Source organism: Penaeus monodon, chromosome 12 (genome assembly GCF_015228065.2).
Source record: "Penaeus monodon isolate SGIC_2016 chromosome 12, NSTDA_Pmon_1, whole genome shotgun sequence".
In the NCBI taxonomy this organism is placed as follows: Eukaryota; Metazoa; Arthropoda; class Malacostraca; order Decapoda; family Penaeidae; genus Penaeus; species Penaeus monodon.
Window position 1 is genome coordinate 35053422 of NC_051397.1, and position 10000 is coordinate 35063421.

General features: G+C 32.2%; 1 protein-coding gene across 1 annotated transcript in view; it reads left to right on the plus strand.

The window, feature by feature from the left end:
* LOC119579686 (putative uncharacterized protein DDB_G0290521) overlaps nt 1–10000 on the plus strand; it is a 35058-nt gene that overhangs the window by 597 nt on the left and 24461 nt on the right. The window lies entirely within an intron of this gene.

The following is a 10000-nucleotide window of genomic DNA, read 5'->3' on the forward strand; positions in this document are numbered from 1 at the left end:
GGATAAAAAGGGCGAGGACGAAATCTGAGAAGAAGATGAAGAGAGAGAACAGGCGAAAGAAGAGGAAGGAAAGTGTTTAGGAGAGAATTTTAAAGAATAATAAAAATTATATATATATATATATATATATATATATATATATATATATATATATATATATATATATATATATATATATATATATATATATATATATATATATATATAAATGCATGTATGTATATAAATGAAATAAAATAAAATGATAAAGTGGACGAGGGGAAATAGGGCGAGGATGAAATCTGAGAAGAAGAGGAAGAGGAAGAAGAAGAAGAGGCGAAAGGAAGGGAAGAAAAGTGTTAAGGAGTCAGAGCCTCGCGAGAGAATTAAAAAAATAAAAATAAAAATGATAAAGGGGACGAGGGGAAAGAGGTGATAAATGAAATGAGGGGAAAAGTTTAAGAAGGTGAGGCAGTAGAGACGAAGGAGGAAAAGAGACAATGAGAAAGGGTGTGCAAAGGAGAGAGAAGTAAAGCCATTTTGTTGAAGGGAAGAAACAGATAGAAAAAAGAGACTGTTAATTAAATCACGAAGAGAAACACACAAACCGATTAAGAAAATACGAACAAAAAGACGAGAAGATTGAAGAAAGATAGAAAAAAACAAAAGAAAATTAAGTAAATCAAAAGAAAAGAAAAGAAAAGAAAAGAAAAACAATAGTAAATGAGCTCGTAAGAGAACACGAAAACAACTTAAGTCAAAAGAGAGAGAGAGAGAAAAAAAAAAGACTTTGAAAAAAAAAAAAAATTGGGAAAAAAGTTGTTAGAGAGAAGTTGATGAGAAAATATTAGAGGTAATTGAAAGAGGTCTTAAGGAATGCATGCAACTTAGATCCTGCGTGAAAACACTGACAAAGGATGCGTGGAGAAGGAAGAGAGAAGAGGGAAAGAAGAAAAAAAGAAAACAACGAAAGACAAGGAAGAGGAAGAACATAGAGAAGAGGAGAAAGAAGGAGAAAAAAAAAAAAAGCAAAAACAGCGAAGGAGAAGAAGAGAAAGGAAGAAAAGACAAAAGCAAAAAAAGAAGACAGCGAAGAAGAAAAGGGAAAAAATGAAGAGGAAGAAAAAGAAGACAGAAGAGAAAAAAAGAAAGAGGAAACAAGGAAAGAAAAAGGAGAGGAAGACGAATAATAATAAGAAAAGAAGAGGAAGAAGAAGAAGAAAAAAAGAAGAAGAAGGAGAAGAAGAAATGAAAAAGAAGAAGAAGGAAAAGAAAAAATGAAAAAGGAGAAGAAGAAAAAAGAAAAGAAAAAAATAAACAGAAAGCAGAAAAAGAAAAGAAAAAAGTAAAAGGCAGACAAATAAACCCCCGTATAGAAAAGAAGGGGAAAATAATGAAGATGAAAGAAGCGTAAACAAAAGAAAGAAAAATCAAAACGGAAAAACCGTTCAACAAATAAACAAAGAAAGAAACAAATTAAGAAGCAAACAAAAAAAAACAACGGCAAAGGAGGCGTGGCAAAGTAACGGTGATAAAAGAGAGCGAAAACAGGACCAAGCGAAAACAACCGAGAAAACTTAAGATGAAAAAAGGACGTCGCCTTTAGAGAAATGGAATAAAAAATAGATAAATAGATAAACATATATACATACATATACATATATATACATATACATACATACATACACACACACACACACACACACACACACACACACACAAAATACAACAACGAAAACATAATAGATAGATAGATATATAATATAGATAGATAGATAGATATACATATATGTGTGTATATATATATACATATGTGTGTATATAGATAATATATAATATAATATATAATAGATATAGATAATAATATATATATAGATATATAATATTTTTAGATATATACACACTACATCAAAACAACACATATATATATATATAGATAATATACATATATATATATATATATATATATATACTATATATATATATATATATATATATATATATACTATATATATATATATATATATATATATATATATATATATATATATATAATATATAAACATATATATATGTCAATGTTGGACCAAAAAAACACACATAACAACACAAAATATGATAATAATAATAATAATGATAATGATATTATATAATATAAATATAATGATAATAGATAATAACAATATAATATAATATGCATAAAGATGCTAAGCAATAACATTATATTCAATAGTTCATTAGTAAAGTATTTTTCTTTTCTTTTTCTTTTTTTTTTTTAGGTTTCCTTTTCTTTTTTTAAAACTAAAAAAACAAGGTTTAAAATTGTTTTTTTTCAAGAAATTTAAAGTATGTTTTTCCCCGACTTGCTTTCCCCGGAAAAAGAATTTTTGAATTACCGGAGTGGGGGGTGGGGAAAAAAGGGAAGGAAAAAAGGGAAAAAAAAAAGGGGGGGAAGGGGGGAAAGGGTAAAAACTTGGGGGAAAGGGAAGGGGGGAAAGAGAGAGAGGGAGGGAGGGATGGAAAAGGGGAAAGGGGGAAAGGGGGCGGGGGGGGGAGGGGGAGAGAGAGGGGGGGGGAAAAAGAGGAGGAACTGAGGGGGGAGGGGGGAAAGGGGGGGGAGAGAAAATAGAAGGAAGGGGGGAGAAAAGGGGAAAAGGGGGAGAGGGAAAAGGAGGGGGGAAGGGGGAAAAAGGGAAAAAGGGAAAAAAAGGGGGGAGGGGGGAAAGGGGGAAGGGGGGGGAGGGGGGGGGAGGGGGGGAGGGGGGGAGGGGGAGGGGGGGGGAAGAGATTTTAGAGAGGGAGAGGAGGGAGGGGAATGGGAGAAGGGGAGGGGGACGGGGAGGCCGGGGGAGAAGGGGGGAGAAAATGAAAGGAGAGAGGGGAGAAGGGAGAGAGACGGGGGGAGAGGGGAAGTGGGGTTGGTGTGAAGGGGGGAGAGGGGAGGGGGCGGGGGGGGAGGAAAAGGGGGGGAAGCGGGGGAGGAAGCAGAGGGGTGGGAGGGGGGGGGGAAAAAAGGAAAAAGAAAAGGGGGGGAGCAAAAAAAATGAAACGTAAAGGGGAAGCTGGAGACAAAAAGGTGAAGAAACAAACAAAAAAAATATTTGACGAACGTGGGGAAAAGAGCGAAAAAAAAAAAAAAACAATCCTAAAAAGACAGAGAAAAGAATGGGAAAACAAAAAAGAAAAAAAAGAGGGAGGGGAGAACACACCAGACGAATTTAAAAAAAAAAAAAAAAAAATGAAAAAAAAGGGTACCCCCCTCAGCCTCATATGCAAAAAACCGCCCCCTTCTGACAACAACAAAGTTTTTTACAAGAGTATTTATGGCCCTTTTTTTCCCCCCTAGGCGAAATTTAAACACGTACACGAAACCCCATCATCCGAAACGTAGATGAAAAAACCCCCCGATTGGGCTGACCCCCCGCCCCTTTGGGATAGAAGGGGGGGCCCGAGGAAAATGGGAAATTTTGTTTTGGGATAACTACACCCTCTAAGGATCCCCGGGACTTTTTCCAGAGATTTTGGTAGGCAAACGTGGGGTAGGAGGGGGAGAGGCGGGATTTTTGAGGATTGAAGGATATGGAAAAGAGTGGGGAGGGGGGGATGGGGGGGGGGAGGGGGAGGGGGGGGAAGGGGGGGGGAGGAGGGAGGGAAGGAGGGGGGAAGGAAATTAAAGGGAGAGATTGGAAGGGGAGGGAGATTTAGAGCGAGAGAGGGGAGAGGAGGGGAGAGAGAAAAGAACCCGGGGAGAGAGAGAGGGAGGAAAAGGGAGAGAGAGTTGTTTAGGAGAGGGGAGAGGGACTATGAAAATTTAAAGGGAAAAAAGATAGACAGAAATCGGGTTTGGTTTTAAAAAATTTATTAGCCAGTGGACACACAACACTTTTTACGAGAAGTCCCAAAAGGGGGCATGACAGTGTCTTTTCAGGGATTTGGGGGAAAAAGCAAATACCCTTGTGTGGGTGTGTGTTTTTTTTTTTTTTTTTGCGAGCATGCAATATTTTAAAGTACAACCAAAGAAAAAAATGAAAACGTGAAATTTAAAAACAACCACCCCCGCATGCTTTTACCCAGGACTACCAAAATGCTCCAAAAATCGAAATCTGTTTTTATCAGACCGTTAGATTTTCTGGGATGCGAATATTCCATCAGTTGCCTGTATTTGTGGTTATTCCCAAGCAAGTAACCCTATGGGCCTTTCTGGGCGTACTTTCCACGGCCATTTAGGTGCCCGGAAAATGAAAAACTAGGGCATGCACGCAGCTTTAGAGCTCTCCCGAAAGTTTCGCCTTGGCATTTCAGGGGGCCCCCGTGATTGAGCCTGGGAAAATCCTTTCAAACCGTGGTTCAGCCCCCTCATCTGTCCTTCCCCTTTTAATATAATTTGGGGGTATGTTTTTATTATAGAAAAGATAAAAGAGTAGAGAATATAAAGAAAATAAATATTTGAGAGAAGAGAGAAAAGGGGAGAGAAATAAAGAGGAAAAATGAGAGAAAAGAGATATAATAGAGAAAAAAAAGAAGAAAAATAGAGAAGGAAAAAGGAGATGAGATTTGAAATAGTGGGTTTTTTTAGCGGGAAGGAAAAAAAAAAGACCAAGGGGAAAAACGAGAGAAAGGGGAAAGATTAGAAAAGAGAGAGTTTTAGTTTGGGGATATAGAGGGGAAAAGGAGAGAATTTAAATAGAGAGAGAAAAGGAAGGGGGGAAAAAAGAGAAAAAAAGAAAGGGAAAAGGGGGGGGAGAAAAAAGATATATAAATGAAAAATAAAAATAAAAATATGAATTTTAGAAAAATAAAAAAATGAAAAAAGAAGAAAAAATAAAAGAGAAAAAGGGGAAAAACTATATATATAAAAAGTAAATATAAAATAATTAAAAGATAAATTTTATAGAAAAAATAGGAGAAGAAGAGAGGGAGAAAAAAAGAAAAAGAAAAAAAAAAGTAGATAGAAAAAAGAATTAAAGGGGTATATAATAGAGAAAAAAAAATGAAAAATTAAAATATATATATAAAGAATAAAAAATATTAGAAAAAATAGAAAATATAGAATTTTTATATTAAAATATGTTTTGAATAGAAAAATTTTAAAAAAGATATATATAATAGATTTATATCCTAAATTTTTATAGATATATATATGAATAGTATCGGGGGGTTAAAGGTTAAGATTAATAGAAAAAAGATATATAAGTATAAATTTTTAGATATATTAAAAAATTAAAATAAAATTAAATATATAAAATAAATAATATTAAGATATTTGAAAAATATAAATATAATAAAAAGAAAAAATATATAATTTTAGAAAAGGGGTTTTATATTGTAGGGAAAAAATATTTTTATATAAAAAAAATAGAAAATATAAATTTTAAAATAAAAAAATTGTAAATATATATATATAGTATATTAAAATAAAGTTATTTGGATATAGAGAAAAAAAGATAAATTTATATAATATATATATTAAAATATAAAGATATAATATAAGTATTTTAAAATTGTAGAAAAAAATTTTAGGTAAAATTTTTAAATATGGGGTAATAATTTATATATAATATATATAATATAAATAAAATTAAAATTTTTTTATATTTTAAAAATATAAAAAATTTATAAAAATAATTAAAATATATTTTAAAATATAGTATTAAAAAATAAAAAATATATATATAAAAAATAAAAATAGATATATACGGAAAAGCATCATAAATTATATAATTTTATATATATTTAAAATTTTAAAATAAAATATATTATATATTTATTTTTATGATTTTTTTATTTTTTATATATTTTTAATATAATTTTATTTTATATATAAAATATATATTATATATTTAAAATATATTATATATATTAGATATTTTAACTTTTTTACAAAAAATTAAAAAAACCAAAAAAAAAAAAAAAAAAAAAAAAAAACGGGTTTTGGGGAAAAACAAAAACAAAAAAAAAACAAAAACAAAAAAAAACAAAAATTTTTAAGGGGAAAACAAAAAAAAAAAAAAAAAAAAAAAAACCAAAAAATACAAAAACAAATTTTATATAGATATAGATATATAGATATTAAATTTTATATATATATATCAATAAAAATAGGTAAAATTTTTATATTTATAATATATATATAACAAAATATTAAATTTAATATAAATTTTATAAAAGAAAAAATATATTATATTATATTAAATAAAATTTTTAAAAGTATATATATATATATATAAAATTTTATGGAAAGTTATATAAATATATATATATATTTTTTTTTTAAATATATATTATATAATGTTATACACAAAACAAAAAATGTTTTTTTTTTTTTTTTTTTTTTTTTATATATATTTTTTTATAGAAAAGTTTTTTAAAAAAAAAAAACACACACACAAAAACACACAACACACACACACACACCCCTACAACCCCAAAAACACACACACACCCCACACAAAACACACCAAAACCCCACACACACACCCCCAACAACCCCACAACAAAACACAACAAAAAAAAAAAAAACATTTTTATATATATATTTATATATATATTTATATATATTATATAATATTATTATATATATATATATATATAAATATAAAATATATATTATATATAATAATAAAATATATATATATATAAAATATTAAAACCTTTTATATCTATTTATCTATGTATCTATCTTTAATTTCCCCCCCCCCCCCCAAAAATAAAAAAAAAAAAAAAAAAACCTAAAAAAAAAAACCTATATATTAATTTATTATTAAAATTAAAAATATTTTATATATATATTTTATATATTTAAAATATATTAATATATTTTTTATTATTTTCTTTAATGGGGGAAAGAATAACAAAAGGATCAAAAAAAAGGGAAAAAAAAATAAAATAAAAATTTAAATTAAATTTTTTAGGGGCGAGGAGAGAGAAAGGGAGGGGAAAAAGAGGAAGGGAAAAGGAGAGGAGAGAGAGAGGGGGAGAGAGGGAGTGGGAGGGGGGGGAGAAGACCCCAGAGAAAGGAGGGGAAAAGAGGAGGGGGAGAGGGGGAGAGGAATGAAAAAATGGGGTGAGGGAGGGGGAGAGGGAGGGCCAGAGAAGGAAGAAGGGGTGAGAGGAAGAGAGAGGGAGAGATGAGAGGAGGGGGGAGGGGAGAGAGAAGGAGGAGAGAAAAAGAAAAAGGGAGAGAGAGAAAAAGAAAGAAAAGAGAAAGGAGGAGAAAAAGAGGGGGGGAGAAAGGGGGAGAGAGAAGGACGGAAGAGAGAAGCGAGAGAGATGGGGGGGGGGGGGGAGGTGGGGGGGAAGGGAGGAAGGAGAGAGAGGAGGGAGAGGAAAAGGGGGAGAGACAAAAGGGCCAAAGGGGGGGGGGAGAGAAGGGCGAGAAGGGGGGGACGGGAGGAAGAGAGAGAAGAGGACGGGGAGGGTGGAGGGGAGGGGGGGGGAGAAGGGGTTTAGAAGGGAGAAGGGAGGGGGGGAGAAGGAGAGAGAGAAAAAAGAGGAGGAGAGAGAGGAGAAAAGAGAGAGGGGAAGGGAGAGAGAGAGAGAGGAGGGGAGGAGAGAGAAAGAAGGAAAAGGGGAGAAGGAAGAGGAAGGGGTGAGGAGAAGGAAGAGAGAAGAAGGGGAAAGGGAAAAAACGAGAGAGGATTTGGGGGGGAGGGAAGGGGGGGAAGGGCTGAGGGTGGAGAAAAGAAGAGCCGGGGGGGTGGGGAGAGGGGGAAGAGGAAGGAGGGGTGGGGGAGAGAGAGAGGGGGGTTTAGGGGAGAAGGGGAGGGGGACGGGGAGGGAAAGAAAGATAGGCCCAGAGAAGGGGAAAAAAAATTAAATAAAAAACAAAGAAATAGAAAAAGGCAAAGGGGCCACCCCTCCCCTCAGCCCAAAATCGAAAGAAAATCACCCCCCTTAATATAAAAAAAAATTCACCCTTGGGGATCAATTTAAGTCCCTTTTTAGGGCTGCCCGAGCGGGTAGTTTCACAAGTAAAAAAAAAAAAAACCCCTGTTGCGAGGCTAAAACTGTTTTCCTCCTTTCTTGTGAATTTCCCAAGGCAGGAAAAAAGACTCGGGTTTCCCCTGGTTTTAAAAAAACAAGGAATTAATTTTTTGGGTTTTTTTTTGCCCGCCGGGGAAAAAACCCTTAACAAAAGGAAAAAAAGGTTCGTGGACAATAAATACATACAACATAATACTAAAAATACATAATAATTAATAATAAATTAATTAATATATATTTTAAAATATAAAAAATATATATTTAATTTTTTTAAATATAATAAATAATATATATATTTATATATATAATATATAAATAAAAATTAAAATATTTTAGAGAAGAGGAAGGAGAAAATAATAATATTTTATATATTATATATATCTAATAATATATCTATAAATATAAAAATAATTAATGTGTTTAATATAATTTTAATATTATATATAAAATAATTAAAATATAATATATAATATATATTATATTTTTTTAAAATATTTATATATAAAATTTTTTCTTTTTTTTTTTTTTTTCTATAATATATATATATATATAAAATATATATATATTATTATTATTATTATATATTATATATTTTTATATATATTTTAAATTTTAAAAATATTAAAATATTAAAATATATATATGTTAAAATATATATATTATATATATATACTTTTATATAAAATATATTTTATATATATAAATTTTATATATATGGGGGCGCGGGGGGGGCCGAAGGTTGAGAGCGTCGGACTCAAGGGCTTTTCACAAAAAGGTAATTTTAGTTCGGGGGTTTGAAATCCCGGGGCCCCGGGTTTTTTCCCTTGGGCAAGGAACTTCACCTCGATTGCCTGCCTAGCCAAAAGGGGGGACAAGCCCCGCCCAAGTCAGTGGGGGTAAAAAAGAGATGGTGATCGAAAAAAAAAAAAAAAAAAAAAAAAAAAAAAAAAAAAACACCCGGGGGGGAAAAGGGAAAGGAAACCACCGCCCCTTTAAAATTTTCCAAAGGGAAAAAACATGGAAGCCCCCTATCGCCAAGGGCCCCGCGGGTGGGGGCAATTGGTTTTAGAGCATCGGAAATCCCAAGGGCTGTCACGACGGCCCAAACTTGGGGTTCGAGGGGGGTTTGAGGCCCCCGACCGGCGGTTGTTTTCCCCCTTTGGGGAAGGAAAATTCACCCGATTTCCTAAACCCAGCCCCGGGGGCCAAAAACCCGCCCAAAAAATCAGTTTCTTGGTTTCCCCAAACCCCCGGGTAAAAAAAGAGAGAAATTCCAAAAAAGGGAACCCAACCCGGACTCTCCGTGGAAAAGGGGGTTGGGGGGCCCTACCACGTACCCCTCCCAAAAGCACCACAACATGGGGAAAAAAAAAAATTAAGTATCCCTGCTTTGGACCACGGCGGCTCAGACATGAAAACCCAAACCCTTAAAAGAAGATATAAATTAATATAATATATAAATATGAGAGAGATAAAATATTAAAAATATATATAGAATATTGATATTTTTTTATATTAATATTTTATAAAAAAAATTTTGATATATAATATATTATATATATTTTAGATAATATAATTAAAATATAAAATAGAGGTTTTTGGTTATGTGTTGTTTTGTGTTTTTGGTCTGTTTTTTTTGTGTGGGGTGTTTGGGTGTGTTTTTGTGTGTGTGGTTGGGGTGGGGTGTGTGGGTGTTTTGTTTGTTGTGGGGTGTTGGGGGATGTGGGTGTTTGCGGGATACAAACAGTACATACAAATATATCCCCTGACTCACAAACACACACACCCATTTCTCCCCTCTCCCCTCTCTCTCTCTTCCCCTTTTCTCTCTCTCTCTCCTTTTTTAAATAATTTTTTATATATATAAAAGAAAATATATTATAAAATTTTATTTTAAAATATATATAATATATATATATATATTTGATTATATATTTTTTATATATATTAAGATATAAAAAAATATATATATGGTTTTTTGGTTTTCTTTTTTTTTTTTTTTTATATATTTTTATATAATTTTATATAAATATAAAAA